General features: G+C 43.5%; 1 pseudogene; it reads left to right on the top strand.

The window, feature by feature from the left end:
* Positions 1-714: 714 nt before the first annotated feature.
* Positions 715-20,703, top strand: part of LOC119378097 (serine/threonine-protein phosphatase 2B catalytic subunit 2-like) — a 57,504-nt pseudogene continuing 37,515 nt past the window's right edge.

Genomic DNA, 20,703 nt, shown 5'->3' with positions numbered 1-20,703 from the left:
AAGTTTAGCTACACAGCGCATATCCTCTCGGATGCAGCAGCCTTTACGATATTAGAAGAAATAATATTTACTCGTACAAGAAGTACTCACCGACAAATTATAATACTCGCCCAGTTGCGACAAGCGTTGTTTAAATTTGCCGCCGAAATTAGTGCGCCACCTATTCGACTAAAAAGATTCCAGAATCACGTTGAAAATAATTCTAGTAATATACTTTCTACGGAAACTTATATGTAATTTTTGTATATATTTGCGTTTACATGTCGCTAATATTTCGTTGATACGACACTAAGGCGCGCTTGAATCAAAACAAAAATGCTTGAGGCAGGAATCTTGACGCGGCATACCGAGAACGCGAAATACAGCTTGTCGACGTTCTATTACGGTTCACTACTGCATGATACATTTTGTGAAAAGGTCCCGGAGGTGTCTTCTATAGTAGGGACACATTTTAGAGCAAACTGCTGTCCTCAAACGTTTGAAATTCACGAAATTATTTTACTGAAGTTTGAATTTGAAGGAAGACACTGCAGGTTGAGTGACGTCAGTACAGCTGTCCAATGAACACGCTCCTCTGCCGAGAGCGGCGAACGGGGCGCCTCCACTGCCGTCGAGCGTCGCGATTGGTCCTCTCAGTCTGCGCGCAAAATTATGCGCAATGCAGCATGCAAACAGGAGTTTGTTGTTTACGCATTTGTGGCCGTCGTAGTGTTGTGTGTCTTTCTTTATCGCAGTGATATACTTGTCATCCGTATGTGTTTCGTGTAACGTGAACACCTAGGATTATTAACATGTCGGCGAATAACGCGAAAATACCAACGACGGAACGCGTCGTCAAAAGTAAGTCGTTTTTATCTACCCTACTCCCGGCGTCCATGGGCTCGCCCCGGATTTTGCAGAGTCCGGCGGCCATTTTTGTCGGGTGCAGCCCCTTTAAATATGCAGTGTGTGACCGTACGGCCTTTCCGTGCTGAAATACACGGACCTGCGGGTTAGTATCGAACCGGACACATGCTCCGTGCGCACGGGAGGCGTACGGAACGACACCATAAAAAGCTGGACCGATCGTCGGGCGTTTAAGCCTAACGTTCCCGTCTCGACCCTTTAAACAAGCTCAGCTGATCGAAAGCCGCGACCGCTGGAAAGCTGGTTTCGCACCGAAATGCGTAGCGTGCACCGAACAGTACAGCGCGTCTCGCTTCTTGCTTGCCGCGCTGTGCTATGTAGTAATCGGTGACGAATACTTCAGCGAGAGCTGTCCGTGTTTGGGATCGCGCTGCATCAATTTTTGGTGGTCATCGCTAGAGCAGCTTCTTGTTCCTCAGCCTCTCGGCTTGTCATACCGTTGGTTTCATTTCACGGGTGGCGGCTTCGCGGGCGATCCTATTTCGGGTGCGCTTCGGTGTCCCCCCACTGTGGCGGTATGTTTACATCGGCATGCCTCCCGTTTAATTTTGAGTCGCTACCGACATCGCTTTGGAATCGACCCGAGGTAGTACGCGCGTGCGTTCTCCTACAGCTGTCGACGAACTTGCCGAATTTGAGTAATTGGTATAATGAGGGAAGCCCGGTTTCCCTGGAACCCGAGTTTCTCTCGAGTAGCGTGTGCCGGAGGGGACCCGAGCGCAGTGGCTCATGGGTCGACCTCGGGCGTTTTTAGAAACCGCTCCCTGTTCACGCTGAAATTGGACGTCGTGGCCGTGTTTTCCGCCGCGACCTCCCTTGTCCGCAGGAACACAATGCCGCGTTTTCGTCAGTCCGAGAGCGCGTCCTGGCAAGGAGCGCTCAATATCCCCCGGGTTTTGGCCGAAAGAGGGGAGGGGATGGGTTGCCATTTTGGACCCGTGCGATCGTCGTCGATGTGCGAACAACTCGCCGGCGCTGGGAGACCGGGTCGTTAGTACGAAACAAGGAAAAGACCACCACCCAAGGTCGCCGCCGGCTGTGTAGGCGCTTGCGTTTGGTGAAACCGAACCTACCGGATCGTAGAAAGTGAAAAAAATTTTGTTTTTTTGCCGGCGACGTCAGCGCCCGCGGTGGCGCCAGCAAGGCTTACGATTCAATAAAAGTGGCTCGCTAGGGTACAAAATAACCGTCGCCTGGTGTGTAGTACCTGCAACGTTCGTCTAACCTGTTCAAAAAGAGCAGTCAAATATAAGGGGCTTATGTCCAATTGCAGCGAACATGGCATCGCGTGCCATAAATGTACTCGTTCCGCAAGTGCAACGCGTAATGAGCTTTCACTCCCGTGGTGCTACTTTGGCAGTAATCGTTCGTTGCGGAAATTCACGCTTTTACGTTACGTGGTAACGATAGCGATGCGAAAATGGCTTCAACCTCCGACACTGTAGAGGCAGTCGTTGATACTGCATGCATTCTGGCCGACATTCAATCCACAAACATTTGTATTCATTACGTTATTTACGTCTGCATGGTATCTTAGGATACACCGTGTTGGACAACTTCGTAGCAGGATGCCCAGCGGGCTGTTCTTGCAGTGCCCCAACTGTCGCTCGAAAGCTCTTCACGGCACCTGTTGATCGCACTTGAGAGTGCACACTCAAGCCCGCGTGGGTGCAACGTCCTTGTTTTCCAGCGCACGATAGACAAGGGGTTCTGCCGCTGGACCGATGTCGTACGCCCCGTGCACAAGACTGCTTGTTGTGGTTATGGTGCAGTTTCGTAATCGATATCGCTTGGACAAAGCCTTCTTGTGACGCTTGGTCGGAGGCGCTCTTGTCGGCCGGGCCGCGAGACTTGTGCCCTGCTAGTCTGACCTGAAGGGATCTCGCGGCGGCTAGACGGGAGCGCCGGTCGATGACGAGAAACAGCGCGCTGCTTTGTCGTCAAATTGCTTCGGTGGCCGTCAAAAGCGCGCGCCTGTCCCCTGTACATCTGGCCCTTTGTTTTTCGTGTAGCGAAAACTCAGTTTTTGTTTGTGTCTCGCCACGCCAATTCAGGAACAGCTGCAGGCTCGGACGTTGGGCGGCGAGAGAATTTTTGTCCCGTATTTTTCAACAAGGTCTCCGAGGAGCTGCGTTATGTTGAAAACGTGGACAGGTGAAGCTGCTTTGGGATATGGCCCTGATATTAAGCGGTCAGCCAGAGATTTTTCGTGGCTACCCGGCCTTTGGTCAATGTAAATAATGAACACAGCATTGGCGTCATTTCTGTGGATTAGTTTGTAGTGTAAATTCCATTTTCGTGATTTAGGATGTGGTTATACATCAAAGTATGCAGCCTGGTAGTGGTATTCAGTTTTACCAGGCTGTGCAAGTGTTTCTGGGCTTAAAAAGCTTATGGACTGAAGTTTCACTCAAGTATTTGTCCAAATTGACCGTGAGCACATTATTGCTTTACCATGATCTGGCTTTGCAAACAGCTCTGCGGTTACATTGTAAGCCATTCTTCAAATCTTTATTTGGGAGAAAAAAAGGGACCTTCACTTCCTAGTGCATTTTTTACTATTTACGAATAAGGTTTTATTGTCACGATTGAGCTCTGGCATTCGAAAAGTTGCCCTGGCGAAGCACTTGTTGCTGGGAACCTGTTATCGGTACCGTTTTTGTTACCTTTCAATGTATGCACTGTCTGCATCAACTGAAATGCCAACAGCAGACTTCGTCTCAAGTGTAACTGAACATTCAGCGGGTAGTGACGTGGGCCAGTCAGCGCCATAGACAGTTGCCCTGCATGTCTAGTCGCCTGCAGGTTGCAAATAATTCATGCCCTACTGCAATGCTCTTTTTCCTTGTTTCATCTGAGAGCAAGGAAAATCAAACGGAAGCTAGATGATCGCAGCAGGGAAAGCATCCCTGTGGACAGCACAGGATGCATGCGCGCCTGCCTATGTTGACAACTGACCAAAGAGACTCATGCTCTAACGTATCCCGCTCAATAAAAAGTGTTAACTTTTTGTTGAGAGAGATGTGCATGTTACCATTCAGGGCTTGAATGGTAAATTCTTCTTGCAATGTACCTGGCCCATGTTATTGCAGTAGAGAACTTGGTAAGGTGCTTGATGATAGAAAAGAAAAAAAGGTAACTTACGCCTGTTCGCTTGTGCATTGTCATATACTTGTGTACTTACGCCTGTGAAATGAGCAAATGACTTGAACTTCATCAGGATTGCAGACTTGTGATGAAGCCACAGAACCCAGACACGTTTATAAGGAGTGCACACAGTGCCGACTAGCTTAGCAACTATAGCTAATAGCTAAAGCTCACATTTCCCAAAACTAAACTTGTATAATTTCAAAGACAGTTGGCTGCATTCACTCGTGCCATTTTCAGTTCAATAGTACTCCCATGTACTTGGACTTTACTCAACCCACTTTGACTTGCTCCCCTAAAACATGCACAGACAGATCAGACTTGCAGCCAGTTGGTTCACCTTAACTCGCTCATGCCCGTAAGACTTGCTACTTTCGATCTGTGGAGAGTCAAGTGTATTGTAAACCTGCCATTACAAATCGAATTCAGACTTAAGATGCTTGATTGTTGAAAGCAGACTCTTGCACTGCCCAAATTCTGCAAGTTAGTGTGGCATGGAAATGCGTGGCTATAATAGTGTGTATGCATGTTTGCTGTCCCTCTTGAATATGGCTATGAATCTTGTAAAACTTGCGTGTGAAGTTTTTTAGCTTCATTTTCTGTCGGCAATATTTTAGGTTGATGAGCAGTTGAAGTGGGCATTTTTGCAAGCCAGGGCAGTGTTCTCTCATGAAACAGGTTGTTTTCAATATACGATAAGGACATTTACGATAATGGTTTTCTTCAATATACGATAAGGACTGTTTAAGGACATTGAACTATATAACGCCTTATTGTGTTAGGTGGAGAATAGTCAGCTGATTTGCAATCATTGATAATAGATCTTTGTTTGATGAATCTTACGGTAAAGTTGGCATTAGCCACAGCAATCCTACAAGGTAAAGATGGTTTTATTGAAGACGATAACGAAACACTTGCTACATAATGCAGCACAGCATTTTCCACATCAGCCTTTTCACTAAATTGTATTGGGGGTTAGCTACACACCTGTTCGCCGCGATGGTATAGTCGTTATGGTGCTCAGCTGCTGAGCTGAAGGTCGCAGGTTCGATCCCTGGCCGTGGCGGTCACATTTAGATGGAGATGACATGCTTGAGGCCTGTGTACTGTGTGATGTCAGTGCATGTTAGAGAACATGAGAGAGCCTAAATTTCTGGAGCCTTCCACTACTGCATGCCTCATAACCATTGTGTTTTGGCAGTACTAAAACCCCCAAATTGTTTATTACAGTTTGCATCGGCTGTGCTTACAAAAGGAATCTCGCATTTGTTGGAAATTCTTGCCTACATTTAGTCACACTGTCTGTGAACACACGTCTTTCTTGCGTGCGAAGCATCGCTGAAGCAAACGTGCCAAGCTTTGCACGCAGAGTTTAAACGCAAGCATGCCCAACACAGCTCAAAACCAATATCAGCGAAGCGAGGGCACTGCATGCTCACTGTGAGGCCGTTGGTGCTGGGCTGGGCCCATGTTTTCACTAACCACACGACAGCACGCACATTAATGCCATATAACGCTAGACTGATTGTGATAGCCTAATAACGAAAATGTGGATGTGGAGGCACTATATTGACATACATAACCTTTTCTTTCTTTCTTGCGGTGACCAGGTCTCTCAGACTAAACTGAAACACATTATCACTCCGCACAAGCTGCCTTGGCATATCAGAAGCTACTGCAATGTAATCGATGATTACAGTCTGATGGCCTATTTAACACGAGTAACTGCGTACATTTTAGAACTTAAGTGAACGCCAGCAGTTATGCTTGAATTGCAATGATGTATGTATAAAAGCAGGGTGTTTCACTTGAGGATTGGATTACGAGGGCGGTGCCTGCTGCGATCGTTTTGTTGTGATGATTTTTTGCTGGGCACAAGTTTGTCCCATGAAGTCTCAGTCTTCCCAAATTCATATGTCGCATTCTTCATCACAACTATGGGACAGAATGGTGACGCTCTAATGGTATCCCAGAACAGTTGGCAGATTTTGACTTTGAAATCCAAATTATGGCTACCTAGTGGTGCCATCATTTTGTAACCGTGCTACCTTCAATGTGGAATTACGAAGTGCAGTTTGGTACACATTCTTTCCTCACCATATTCCAATGTAGGATGGCATAATGGCATATCTAATTCTTTGTAGGATGTACCTTGACATAGCTGGGAAGCAGGCATCTCGGAACTGAATTCGCAAGATATGATGACGTTAGTGTTAAATCACTGCACTAGTGATTGTTGCATGCTTGTGCTTTTCCATATCCAGTCTCAACTGCTTACCTCTCATAATGGAGTGATGTGGCGAAACTGCATCGTTGTTGCATCAGGCAGGTATTGAAAGCAAACAGTAATGGAAGAAGACTTATTCTGGGGACTGTACACACTATATATGCAAGAGGTCAGTTCTGTTTCTTCTGTGAGAAACAGGATAGCATGGAGCATTCCACATTGCCTTTTCCAGCAGATAAAAGCGGCTTGTGGGATAACATAAGTGCTCTCGCGTTTAAAACCTCCAGAGTGTTTATTTGAAAAGTGACTTAATCATTTAAGGGCACACCCGTAACAGAGCCAGGCTCTTTGGAAATAAGGTATAGTCAACATAAACTAACCAGTCGTTTGCACTGTGACACCTGCAGCATATGGCAACAAGTTAGTGATGCATGCCAGCCATACGTGATACCTTTGAATGTTGTATGCAGTAAAACATGTAGGCAGGTGTTCTAATTTGAATTAACAAGACTGGAGAGATTCAATAAACTGGTGTTATGGAAGTGGTTAAGGAAAAAGTAGACTCCAGGAGAAGGAAATATTTTTTTTAAATATTAGTGGCCAGTTTGCACTCGTAACCACAAATGCAATGTGAGAGACAGATAACCTTTGGTCAGTTAGAGCTACAGAATGGATGCCAAGTGTTGGGAACACAGCTGAGGACACGGAGGGTTAGATGGAGTGATGAAATCGGGAAGTTCGCAGGCATAAGCTGGAACCAGCTCACACTAGATAGGCTAAATTGGAGATCATTGGGAGAAGCCTTTGTCCTGCAGTGGACATAAAAACAGCCTAAAATAATCGTGATGCATAGCAAACCTTTGATTTCACAATTATTGCACAGTGACAGCAGTTGGAAGTTAAGTTGTACTCTTTTTTGGACACGCTGGAATGTTAGCATTTGCAAAATGGTGAAAGAAAAAGTGCAATTTTATACTGCTTGAGCACTCTTATGGAGAAGGCCTTGTAGCTCTCAGTGTTCATTTTCATTACGCGACATGTAATGCAAACCCTAAATTGCATACACAAGATGGCGGAGTTACGTACTGCCTGTACAAATTATTCGTGCCTGTCAGTCCACGCAGATTGCAATCAGACAGTTGCTTGTACCTATAGAAGTGACACTGGCATTTTCTGGTAAACTGTTTTTTTTTTTTTGTTTTTCAGACTAATTTTGGCCAGTGCTGTTGTCTTGTGAACACTGTGCTTTTCCTAAGAGCATGGTTATTTCCACTTTGAACAGCGTTATAAGGGCTCATGGGGTTTTGGACACATTATAAAACGGTGACCTGTGCTCCATTTTTAACATGGTTGAAGAAAGGAGTTCTTGCAGAATGTTGTTTCTAAGACAGTTTATGCATGCTGTCACTGCATGCTGCTGAACTGTAATCGCTGGGCAGCTTGTCAAGCTCACAAAAGCTTATTCTTCCCATATCTCCGCTCCCTGAAGTGGTAAATAAAATGATTGATTGATTGATTGATTGATTGATGATGGATTGATTGACTTAATGTGGCTCACATGAACTTTGGTGGTACTTGAGTGTATATTGGCATGGTTAAAACTACCACATAGCCATTCTGTCTCAGTAGGTCTGGATCGAAAAGTCCTGCTTTTTGCAAACCACATACTAGCGATTTTCTGCCTAAACACAGCGAACCGGTAGGCAGACTGAATGCAAATTTTTGTTCACTTGAAGTGATCCAGTGCTTGTAGGGGTTATTAAAAATACGAAATTGAAATTGCTTTGCATGTCTGAAAGCAGCGCACGGAAATTTTTCTGGAGTTGCTGTTGAGCAGGGAACAGACACAGCTACACGTAGTGATATCTGGCCATCCATTGTACTTTTAAAAAACAAGGTTGCCCTCCACCCCCACATAAGAATGCAGTTGTATATCGAGTGTACTTAAATAAGCTACCTGAAAACCACTGTAAATAGCATAAGACAAAAATTTCAACTGCATTGAAAAGGAATCTAACAGGTCTTGTGTAGCTTATGTACTGGGTGTCTCAGCTAACATACAGCAGTTAAAAGGGCCGCATGGCAAATTTCTATTCTTCACTGGAAGTCTGGGGAGCACTTTACTGAAATATACTTCAGATCGGTTCGTTATTGGACGTGATTATTGTGCCTCCTGGATGCGAGCTTCACTGCCAGAGCCTGCTCTCTTCCCCTTGGCTTCGCTCATGCAAGTGTCTGCACGACAAGCCCTGCCTATTGTTTCTTTTTCTTTCGTGTCAATGTGCACTCCGCATTTGATGGGGAACGAAATCGCGGCTCATGTTCAATGATGTTCCATGGCTGGTCTGGACGTGTGCATGCACGACTCCAAGCCAGCCGCAAAAGTTTCAAGGAGTGCCTGTGACCTTTCTCTCTCTCGAAGCACAGCTCTTGTGAAAGGAAGGACGTGTGGCCTTCTGTTTGAAATTTCGGCCACTTTTCACTCCACACAGGCATTTCATAATTTGCAGACACAATCACGGAGGGATCTGCATGCCACGCTTGTTTGTTTGCCCTTTTTTATGATGAAGCCTTCTGAATTTGGGAAACTGTGCTAGTGAAGTCAAGAAGCTTCCAGCATCTCTTGTTGCTTGTAATAATGCATTAAGTTGCAATTAAGCTATTTGTCGGCAGTGTTAAACTCTATTCGTAGAGCTCATTGGAAACCTGTCGTGCTTTCAGTTTGTTACAGCTTGTATAGCTCTTTGTTTCTGGGCTTCACTTATAAGGCTTGCAAAATCATTAAAGTGCTGTGGCAAGCTGCTCATGTGCCACAGTGACTTTTTGCTGTCTATTTGGGAAAAAAAGTTGCATAAGTGGCATTGTCTCGAACAAATAGAATTAATGTGCCCTGCAAACCTTTAATTGACAGTCACTACCAATTACTAAATTTAATAATGAAGACAAAAAATATTGTAGGCTTATCCAGAAGGTCCTAATACATTTGGGTTCATCCATGCCAAAGGCATAGCTTTTTGAAAAATTTATGTTAACTGGGGTGACCTGGATAAAAGTAATCTTTTTAGCATATGAACATTCACAGTAGGCATTTCCAAATTAATGTTGCTATAGGTATTCATGGGCACAGTAAAAAGTGCTAAACCTTGCAGTAAAACTTGATGCCCTGAGGGTCTCACTCCAGCAGCTACAAACGTAGCTTAATCTCTCTGTCAGGCGATGTGCTAAAGTGGTGGTTTTTTTGTAGTTAGTTTTCAAGGGACTGCCTTATTTTCTGCCTGTAATTGTTTTGCTAGGCTGTCATTAAACTTAGTTTACTTGCTATTGCCGAATTCTTGGCAACTTGCAAAATGCAGGCACGCTGGTTCTGCTAACATAGTTTAGGGCTGGGATGACAGAATAGGGAAGGTGCACTGAAACACACAGACATGCACCTACAACCTAATTGCGAGTTCTAAATGCAGCCGTGCCTGGGGTACAGTGGTTACGGTGCTTGGCTGCTGACCTGCAGATCATGGGATCAATCCTGTGCACGGTGGTCACATTTTCAATTAAGGCGAAAGTGCTAGAGTCCAGTGTACTTGGATTTAGGTGCACGTTGAAAAACCTCAGGTGGTCGAAATTTCTGGAGCCCTGCACTACGGCATGTCTCATAATATTGTGGTTTTGGCGCGTAAAACCCCAGATATTATAACAGTGATGTGATAGCTGAGCCAATTGCGCCAAACTGCACCAAGAGGTGAAAGCTGCTACGTGTGCTACGTTTCAGCAAAAATGTCTGTTTGCACCGAGCGTGCGCCAAGACATTGTTTTTTTTTCGTTTTTTTTTTTTTTTTGAGAAAACGCTCGTTGGAAGGAAGGGAACGGAACGGCGGAAGGTACAGAGGGCTGGCACTCATTACCCTTATTTGGCGCTGTGCTGTGCTCCCTATTGGGTTGCAGAAATAAGTGCCTTTTTCTTCTTCGTTCACAACCACTACCGCCTTATTTAAGTTACCACTGTAATTTTTAATGGTCATGGGAGCAGACAGGTGAGTTCAAGAAATCTCTAGCGGCTCATAAACACGTTACACTATCATTTCATTGAGCTAATGGTTATTGAGAAGTAAAGCGGTTGTCGCCTCTTGATTTCAGCTTAGCATAATGTCCAACCTAACTATCGTTTGCTCTGTGCTCGTGGTCTATTGGTGACCATATTTCGTAGCTACAAAGACATGCGCACAGGGTGTCGTCAGTGGCTACCTAAGAATCCAAGCTCCTCTCTTGCCGTAGACTGCACAGACTTCATTTCACCGAAAAATTTTCTTCGCGCAAATGTGTTAGCTTGCAGATTGCTAGCAGGGAGCTTGATCAAGAGATGACGATGCCCAGTAAAGGCTAAGTAAAAGTCGAAGTTGCTGGGTATCTAGGGACGTTCCCAGTATAAGTAATCGTTTCAATGCAAACTTGTTTCCCTATGAAAGTTTTATTCCAGCAGTCTACTAATGGAGAAGGCTAAGTCGGTGATTCTGGATTGTAAGGTTTCTTGCCGAACAAGATGGGAGGAGGGGGCAGACGCACTGCTGCCAAACCATTCCAATTACCCATACTACGTTAAAATTTCTTTTCTGCTACTGCTTGACCATACTGGTAGTAGGTTAAATGATTGAGTTCAGTAAACTAGGTTCCAACAGTTGTGGACTCACTGTTGTGTAGAGTTGGAGAAATGTAATACTTGCTGCAATTACAAGTTTTTGTAGGGCAACAGTCTTTTACTTGATTGATTGCATAAATTACAGTGAGCGTGGACGCATGTGCTTGAACACTCCCATTAGTTTTAGATTGTGTCACAAAAATTTGGAGTACGTAATTGTTTTCACTTCCAGAAGAGGTCTGCAAGGCGCTTAACTTTTACCACCATACAATGACCTGAATTTACCAACAATTTCACCCGCTGCAGTGGCCTGTGGGGTTTTGCTGAGAAAGCATGATGTTGCAGTATGCCGGTGCCTGTTCTTCTTCTCGACCGCGGCAAACATTTATGTTCAAGAACTCGTCAAATTAAATACGAAGTCTCCATTACCACAATTTCATGGAGCTCGGAGCAGATTTCTGGAAGAAAGGATCAGTTTAAACCCTGTGTTTTAATAAACACTTGTGAACCAGGATCATAACGATCCTGGCCATAAAGCGCGATAGCAGGCACGTTACCGCTAAACGAGCACCTGGGTTGTATTGAAAGCCAAATGTAATCAGAATAGGGTTTTCGATAGTGAACAGAATGCATGAGAATTTTACACAGTTTGTGCTTGCTGTAACTAAACCGTTAGGGAGACACATTTATATTACAATATGGAGTGTATTGTGGGGAAACGTTAGGGGGCCTGAGGTCACAGGATTACAGAATCTTGGGGCTCCTACAGGAAAGTAAGGGCAACACTTAAATTCATCCTTTTGGTATTCTAAATAAAAATGAATGTATGTATGCATATGTGGACCTTGTTAAACATCGTAATATCTCTCCAAATTGAGGTTATAGCTGCCAGAAGCTGTGCCGAAATTCGGTCCATCACATCACTGTTAAGGTTATTGTGATTTTAAAATGCAGGTAGTGAGGTTGATGATCTCACACCTATTTGAGTTCAGTAAATGCTGTTTGTTGCTACAGCAATCTCATTCATATTGAAGCTCACTCATATTTACTTGCTTCATAAAACATAGGTGATGTGACATACAGCTTTTCACAACCTAACAGATTAGTCTCTGGGTTTTGAATGAAGAAGATCCCTGAAAATGTAAAGCTTCAAAAATGGCCTTCGCCGTAGACCTTCACATGCATGCTGCATGGAACAATCTTGATTATAGCGGCGTGTTGAAATCACGTGGCTTTATTTTGCCAGATGTAAACCTGCTATAAAAGGAAATGACTAGTGGAGGGTAGCAAGCTGGATGATGTTTTGAAATAAAAAAACACAACATAATGGCTTCCAGATGAGACTTGCTAACATTAGAACCACCAAGACTTCCAATATTGTAGGAATATAGAAAGGAAATGAGAACACATGGGAAAGATGGTATCTTGTGTTTAATAACCTGCCACTTTGACAGTGTCTGTTTTTAACAAACCATTGGCCATTGCATCCGTCGTAGCCCTTTGTGTTGCTTTACACCAGCTTGGTCGTGGTGCTACTGCACTAGCCTAATGTATCACTGCTGTTGTAGTGGGTTTTAATGAGGAAACAAATTGTAGAGGAAAAGTATAATGAGAGCTCGGCCATCATTGAAACGAGTCCTGTACCTTCCAGTGTTGCACTGACTGCTGGAATTTGTTTGCACATGTTTGTTGCAGGTGTGCCGTTTCCTCCTAGCCACAAGCTGACACTGAGTGAGGTGTTTGAGGCAAAAAGCGGCAAGCCGCGGATCGAGGCATTGAAGCAACACTTTGTGCTCGAGGGGCGAATCGAAGAGGCAGCTGCCCTACGCATCATAAATGAGGGGGCTGCGTTGCTGCGCCAGGAGAAGACCATGATCGACATTGAGGCCCCCGTGACTGGTAGGTTTTCTGGCAGCGGCACCTTGTTACTGTGGCATTGGCAATATTTCCGATAAATGCGCAGTCGTCTTTAACAGCACACCAGTAACGCTTGTGCTGTTTGCTATGCATTTGGATGTACCAGTGCTTGTAGTCGTACTTTGTGCCTACAATGCATCGTGTAGGTATTCTTTTAGCTTTCAAGGCACTAGCTGTCTAGAGGTATTTCTGACCAGCACATTTAAATGCAGCTGTTGTGTTGCACAGTTGGGGCTGGTATTCAGGTCTGTCTTTTTTGCAAGGCGGCGAAGATAGTCGCCCTCACTATGCCTGTCACTGTCTTACCGTTGATGCTGCCAGTAGCTTTAGACTAGCTCTGTTACGCAGCAACAAAGTTTATTCCTTCCATCTCACTCCATTCCCTAAAACAGACCAATGGTCAAGGTATTTATAACTGAGTAGTAAATGTACAGTCATCCAGGTTTGCCCGTGTGACTTGCAAAAACTATTACATTAATAATCAGCTGACAGATGTGGTGGTGTTTGCACTTTTTCTTGGTTATTTACATACGCAAGTAAGCTTTTGTTAAGCTTCAGTGTGATAATTGTAAAGGGTGATGTAAAATGCACGGCCATAATTAGTAAAGCTTGGAATATCTGCTGCTCCTTGGCATTTTTTACTGCGCTGTGTTATGATGTTACAATTTGTCAGCAACTGAAAGTTATGCTTTCATGGCTGAATACGGTATGGTATTCAGGGGTATTTTCTCCAGTGGCTGAATAGCACCATGAAAGCTGAAAAGATACTGTGCCTGTAAATGCAAAAGCTTGCCGATAACCGAATTGCTTGCAACTTTGTTCACAGTTCCAATATTTGAGGTGTTGGAGAGAGAGGAAATACATTTTCAAACATTGGGTTCGAGCCATATTTAGGGAAGCAGCCAAAGGGAATGGGGGGTGCTTAGTGTGGCCAACCATGAAGCTTCACGTGCAAAGCTTTGTGGTGAGTTCACTTTCTATGTATAGACCTAGTCCTTGAATGTTGTCACAGCCTTAGGCCATTACGTCTTTAGTCTTTTGCATTCTCGTACAAGGCTCTAAGCCCTGCTACCACCAGAGAGGAAGAAAGGGAACGGTCTGGGTAGGCTTTGTTGACCTGCTCTGGCAGTTGTGACAGCACCCATTTGCTTGCACGTCGCCCGAGTTCGCAAAGTGAAACAGTAACTTTTGCTGCTGATAGTGGGGCTGACAATGGGTTGTAGAGGAATAAACCAGCAATGAACAACGGACACTGAAAAAGAAGGCGACAGGACGAAGCAGGATGTCTTCTTTCTCCTTCTCCACTTTGCCTCTATACTCGGTTACAACCTAAGAAAAAATGGCAGCTCTACCCTCAGCTGTCACTGTCCCTCCCACAGAGAATTTGAATAAACGCTCCATCAATAGCGCTTACTCATTTTCGTGACATCAAGCACTTCTCAAGGGTTGAAGATGGTTGACTTTCCCATACACGCACACGTTTGTGTCGCTGGTTTTTACATATTGGAGACTTGAATGTCCTGGTAAATTACGTCAGGGATTCTGATATCGCTGCTCAGCCGAACTTAATGTTTCAGTAGTAACAACGAACGTTTAAGGGGAGATGAGATTCGAAAAACGAGTTTTTTTTTTTTTCAAAATTACATATTTTTTGTTTTTATTTGCTTTCAGAAGTTTAGTTTCTCTACTTTCATGACGAAAAAACTGAAGATTGCAGTTAAACTCGAAGTAGGTTAAAATCGCCTTTAAAGAGCACAAGGTGGCTACTAAAAAACTAAAAAGTGCTCATTGTCTAGAGTCCCCTGGAAATTTGTCACCTGGCTGCTTGCCATTGCATTTCGCATGAGGAGTTCACTAAAGCCACATGCTCAGATAACCATGATTGTCAGCTCCTCGTGATGGAATAAATCATCTTAAATAACATATCATTTTGCGCACAGATGAGCTTTTCACTTTACCTTTATAAGGCTTTTTTTTCAAACGATCCATTTTTGGGCAACTTCGTGTGTTTGGACATCATGTTTTTGGTACTTCTGATAGCCCGATCAAGATGAAATTTTGCCCACATATTCCTTAACATGTGAAGGGTGCAAGTATCTCCTTTAAAACTTGATATCGCCTGTATAATTATTACGAACCTAAAGTAAGCAATTAGTATCAGCTGAGGATTCTAAGAATTCTCCCATTACAATTTTTCTTGAAAAAATGTATTATACGCACTTTCTTGATAGTTATTTGCATTCTACAGTTAATGCGGAGCAATATGAGCCCTTAATGGCTCAGAACCGTAAACGTTTAGGGGCATAAAAAGTTTGTCCAAAACGAACTATACTTTACACATTGTCATGGCACAAAACGAAAACTGTACAACTTACTATAAAACTAATTACATATTTGAAATCAACATAAAAGCCTATATATACAGCAAAAATTTCATTGGCCTAGGCTACAGATTAACGCAACTTTTTTCCGAATCGCATTTCCCCTTAACTCTGAATATGCATAGTATTTGCATTAGCTGGGAAAAAGTACTTGCGGTTTGAGAGAACCAGCTAGCACGACAGTCTTTCACAGGTAAAGAGCAGGCGCGCCCTGTGTCGTCTCTCTTGCCTGTCCCTATGTGTTTTTTGCGCTATTCCGCAATGCGCCCTTGAGCCTGCACAGTTTTTATAATGCTGCTTCTCTGTTTATATCAACACCTTGTTTACTGCATAATGTGCGTATTCCTTGTTAATTTTGTATGTGCTCATACACTTTGCTCTGTACATATAGTTTAATTTTTTTTTTTCAATTTTTGTGAACTGTATTCAAGTTCAACCCCTCCTTCATGGACCTGAGAAGGGCCTGCAGTATTGTGAAAATGAATAAATAAGTAAATAAAATTCTGTGGGCGGAGCTTGCATTTTTTGTCAAGTTGTAACCGAGTATAGATAGCATTGCTTTGCATGGACACTCCACAACGCCTATTTCACAGATGGGTCATGTACAGTTGCACGTAGAAAAAGCGTTGCATTGTGATCTGGTAGTTGGAGTTCTTATCTTGTCCACGAGACGTTTAGCGAGACTGCAAGCACTTCTTATTTCTATTGAATGTGAGGTGGCAGTGGTAGTCCTTTATAAGCAGAGTGAAATGCGGTTCGATTTTTCTATTTGCACGCTAATGTCCCCTTGCTGACTATCGCAGCGTGAGAGTGCATTTGAGAACCGGTGATTGTTATTGAAGCACATTTAATGCACCTATCGTGCTGTCGCTTGTAGCAGCCTCAGTTTCATGCGAGTTAATCTGACATGGCTGCAATTGTTTTTCCTTGCCTGCGTCAAATAAAGCTGCAATTTTATTTATGTGGCGGACACAGTGGTCGTTGCATTTCAATGTTATCGGTGTCGTTATGGGAAGCTTTTTCGACCATCTTGCTCGTTTTTGCATGTCGCAAGCCATTGGTACATCAGCAAATGTCCCATGTGTGCTCTGGCTCTGTGAAGTGAATGTTGATGTAGCTTGTGAGCGAACACACAAGGCTTCATGAAGCAGAGCTATTTGTGAGATTGCAATAGGAATTGAACTTAGGTCGATTCCACGAAAGATCGAAAAAGGGTGTATATTTGATGTTTCCGATTTTCCTGATAATTTTGTATGTTGTGCACATATGATTGCACAGCACGAAATCGCAGTTCGTTTTCAAATAAAAAATTTTTTCAACACAGCAATATTCGACAAGTGTCGCCGGTTGACGACGACCATTTTACGAAGAATGCGTTTTCGTAACTTTGGAACCATGCTGGCAGCCACTGAAGCTATATATTACAAATATCTTTCTTTTGGCGGAAGTAGAAGTAAAGAAAATAGCTCTTATCATTTCATGGAATTCTGAGTAAATTATGTATTTTTAAAAATTCACGAAAGACGCTGCGTTTTTGAAAATCAGTCAAATTTGGGACGCTATGGCTACTTCTGTGAACATCTTAGCTTGTTCATATTTGCAGTATGAATAGGCCTTTATGTGAATAATGAACCTCTGCATTTGTATTTCTCTAATAATTTTCAAAGTAGTAAATTTTCATGCTCGAAACACCAAAAAGAGAAAAGTGCTCCTCCATTCAAAAACCTATAATAAAAAAAACCCAATCTCAATTTTGTTCAAAGTCCCCCAAAATGTTCTCAAAGGACTGCAGAATGACATTATGAAAAAACATGTTGCATCATTTTTATTAGAACAAAACAGAAAACGTCAAACATTGTGTTTCCAGAGCGTGGTGGCCACTGCGTAAAGGACATCTCTAGTAGCAAGAAAATACAGTAACACGTCTTTTTCTTCTCTGAGCTTCGCTAAACAGCAGTAATGATCTATTGTTGGAAAGTGGGAACTGTTTGTAAAGAAAAAAAAACATCGTTCCAATTAAATGCATTTGCGACACCACTTACATTCCTCGTCGACGGGCAGCACGGACATTTTCATTCCTCTGGATAATTTTTTTTTTTAGTAAATGCGCTTATATAAAAGTAACGAAGCTAAACGCGAAATATGTGTAGCTGAGTCGATCATGCATTGTAAGAATGTGAGAAATCGCAAATGGCGGCAGTGGTGAACGGCGAGTACCGCAGTGCAACCTAAGCGCAGCAGCCACACATTCTTTGCCAGGCTTTGTCGCTATGCACGAGAAAAAGCTGGGGTGTCGATTGCGTTGGTTACACGATACATTTTTCACCGCTCGTCGCTCTCCCGCCGGTCTCTGGATCCGACCGTGCGCATCGTGTGGTGGATCGAGTGGCCCGCGCTACACGCCTTCGTGTAAACGGAGTAGCATGCGTTAGGCGGACAGGTGCAAAGGGCGGCGCGATGGACGCCCGCCTGAGCAGACGACAGCAACGAGTACGGCTGTGCCAGTCAGCCAAACACCACCTGAGATAGAAGTTAAGCATCCAAATTGTGCTTCACTTTGATGCGATCACTATCCTACGCTCTGAAGGTGGCTATGGGTAGGGGTTACAGCCATGGCCGAGATTTTGTACGGACTGCCTCATGGTGCACAAAAAGAAAATTCCGCTGCAGCAGAATTTTCGTTACGTAGAAGATATCGGATCGAGACTCTTTTGCGGAGGGTCATGAAGCAGGATGCGCGCTCAATTCAAGAGGGAAACCAGATCTGCCAGCACTCCTTCAAGAGAAAGAAGGATATGCAAAACAAGCAGATGCAATGCAAACAAAACGTGTTTTGTCCTTGGCCAGAACTGCTGCCACCAATCTTCACGTAATCGATTCTTTTTAAACTCTGCATTGATCACATAAGGTTTGAGAACGTACACATTTGGGCCAACAAAAACCACACCTCTTGGCGACCGCTCTCCAGAAATTCATTTCCATTCATGAAGAGACCTTGGCTTTTATACCAATCTCTCAATTCTGGCACAGCACATCATCATAAGAGACGCATGGAGGGAATGCGTTCTTTAGCACTCAAGATATGAATTATACTCAACTGAAATAGATGAAAGAAAAGGAGGCTACAACTGAAAGTGCATACTGTGGACTGAGGGATGTCTAACACTGGCGTGAAGTCGCAAACCACGCGAATGCATTTAATTGTAACGGTCTTTTTCTTTACAAAACAGTTCCCAATTTCCGACCATAGATCATTACTGTTGTTTAGCGAAGCTCAGAAAAGAAAAAAGACGTGTTACTGTATTTTCTTGTTACTAGAGATGTCCTTTGCGCAGTAGCCACCACGCTCTGGAAACACAATGTTTGACATTTTCTGCTTTTGTTGTAATAAAATGATGCAACATGTTTTTCATAATATCATTCTGCAGTCCTTTGAGAACATTTTGGAGGACTTTGAACAAAATTCAGATTGGGTTTTTTTTATTATAGATTTTTGAATGGAGGAGCACTTTTCTCTTTTTGGTGTTTCGAGCATGAAAATTTACTACTTTGAAATTATTAGAGAAATACAAATGCAGAGGTTCATTATTCACATAAAGGCCTATTCATACTACAAATATGAACAAGCTAAGATGTTCACAGAAGTAGCCATAGCGTCCCAAATTTGACTGATTTTCAAAACGCAGCGTTTTTCGTGAATTTTTAAAAATACATAATTTACTCAGAATTCCATGAAATGATAAGAGCTATTTCCTCTTTACTTCTACTTCCGCCAAAAAGAAAGATATTGTAATATATAGCTTCAGTGGCTGCCAGCATGGTTCCGAAGTTACGAAAACGCATTCTTCGTAAAATGGTCGTCGTCAACCGGCGACACTTGTCGAATTTTGCTGTGTTGAAAAATTTTTTATTTGAAAACGAACTGCGATTTCGTGCTGTGCAATCATATGTGCACAACATACAAAATTATCAGGAAAATCGGAAACATCAAATATACACCCTTTTTCGATCTTTCGTGGAATCGACCCTTACACTAAAAGCTGGGTCCTTTAGTTGGCGACAGCTTGATTTTGTGTGCTCATAACATTGTGGTGACACCTTTTGGGTGCTTTTGGTCTTCTCTTTCTCCAAAATATGGCCATAATGATATCTTAAGGCAGGTCTGATGCAAATTATGCAGTTTTGCGGGTTTCAGCCATCTTACCACTGCATCGCTTCCTTCACCCGCTTGACTGTTGCGACAGGAGACATAAGAAAATGCTGGAAGGTTGCCAAATGTAGGACATAAACGTGTAGTAGATGTGTGCCTCCACGGGTGCTGCAGTGGACTACTGATGCAGACAACCATTCTGAAAAAAAAAAAAAGTGCATGTAGAAGGCAGCCAGGACGTGTTAAGCCAGGACGCGCCTTTGAGGCGCTGTTGCTGTGAGGTGTCGATTGATGACATGGTAGTTAGAATAAGTCGTGCTACCTGTCGCTTAGTGGGGACCACCACAGTACGAGCTGGCTATGGCAATGGGCAGTTTGAATTATCCATGGCAGTCCCAATTTGTGGGCTTATTAATGAGCTCTTTAAACACGTGAGTTCTATGTACCATGGCTGAACCGTGCCACTTATTCGGCATTATCAAATATTCAAATTAGGTGTGAATGAACGAGGTTCTACTGCATTAAAATGCGGTCACTGCAGCTGGCAAACAATCCTGCAACCTATACTTGCAGACAACTTTTCTTTGCAATGAAGGGAAAGCTACGGGGGTGGAGCTTCTGAACATGTACTCCTACACGAAGTAGTCCGGTTTGGCGAGCATCTTGTACCATTGTGGAAAGGGATGGCTTCACGTAGTCAGCGATGCATATCGATGCAGACGCCGCTTAGTGTTTGAGGTACACCTAAAAGGTGGGACTTTCTCCACGATCAAGGCAGTGGGAGAGCTGGCTTGCTAGCAAGCATCGGGAGCCAGCTGGCTCTGCTCGACCAAGCCCAGCGAGCCGCAAAGGCCAGTGGAGCCCCTGGACTGAGGACCCCACCCACTTGCCCAGAAACGTTATATGGCAATAAATGTTTTTTACTACTACTACTCACACGTTCAAAATCGCAAAGTGACAACATATAAAGTGAAATCAATGCAAATATCTCGCTGTAGTCTGCTGTGTCCTGTCTTAAAGAACTACATGTAGAAAATAAAGGAGTAGGTTTTATATCTCAACTAGAAAATACGGACGTGATTGTGGAACTACATTCATTGGCGGTAGGATACGCACAATCTCACTCTGTAGCCTTTGCTTCATTGCAAAGAAACGTTGACCGCGAGTATAGTGTGCAACAGCAGAAGGCCGTGTTCGTTGAGCCACTTCAGCTTTGTCTACTCACTGTTCGGCCAGCAATACAAGCAAGTCATTTGAACAACACGTGTGAAATTATGTAGGTACTAGTCTCTTTTTCATTTTCAACAACCATTTTCAGTTTCAGCGTGTCTGAGTTTTGGTAGCC

The sequence above is a fragment of the Rhipicephalus sanguineus genome, unplaced genomic scaffold (assembly GCF_013339695.2).
Source record: "Rhipicephalus sanguineus isolate Rsan-2018 unplaced genomic scaffold, BIME_Rsan_1.4 Seq686, whole genome shotgun sequence".
In the NCBI taxonomy this organism is placed as follows: domain Eukaryota; kingdom Metazoa; phylum Arthropoda; class Arachnida; order Ixodida; family Ixodidae; genus Rhipicephalus; species Rhipicephalus sanguineus.
This window is presented reverse-complemented; position numbering and strand designations above follow the sequence as displayed.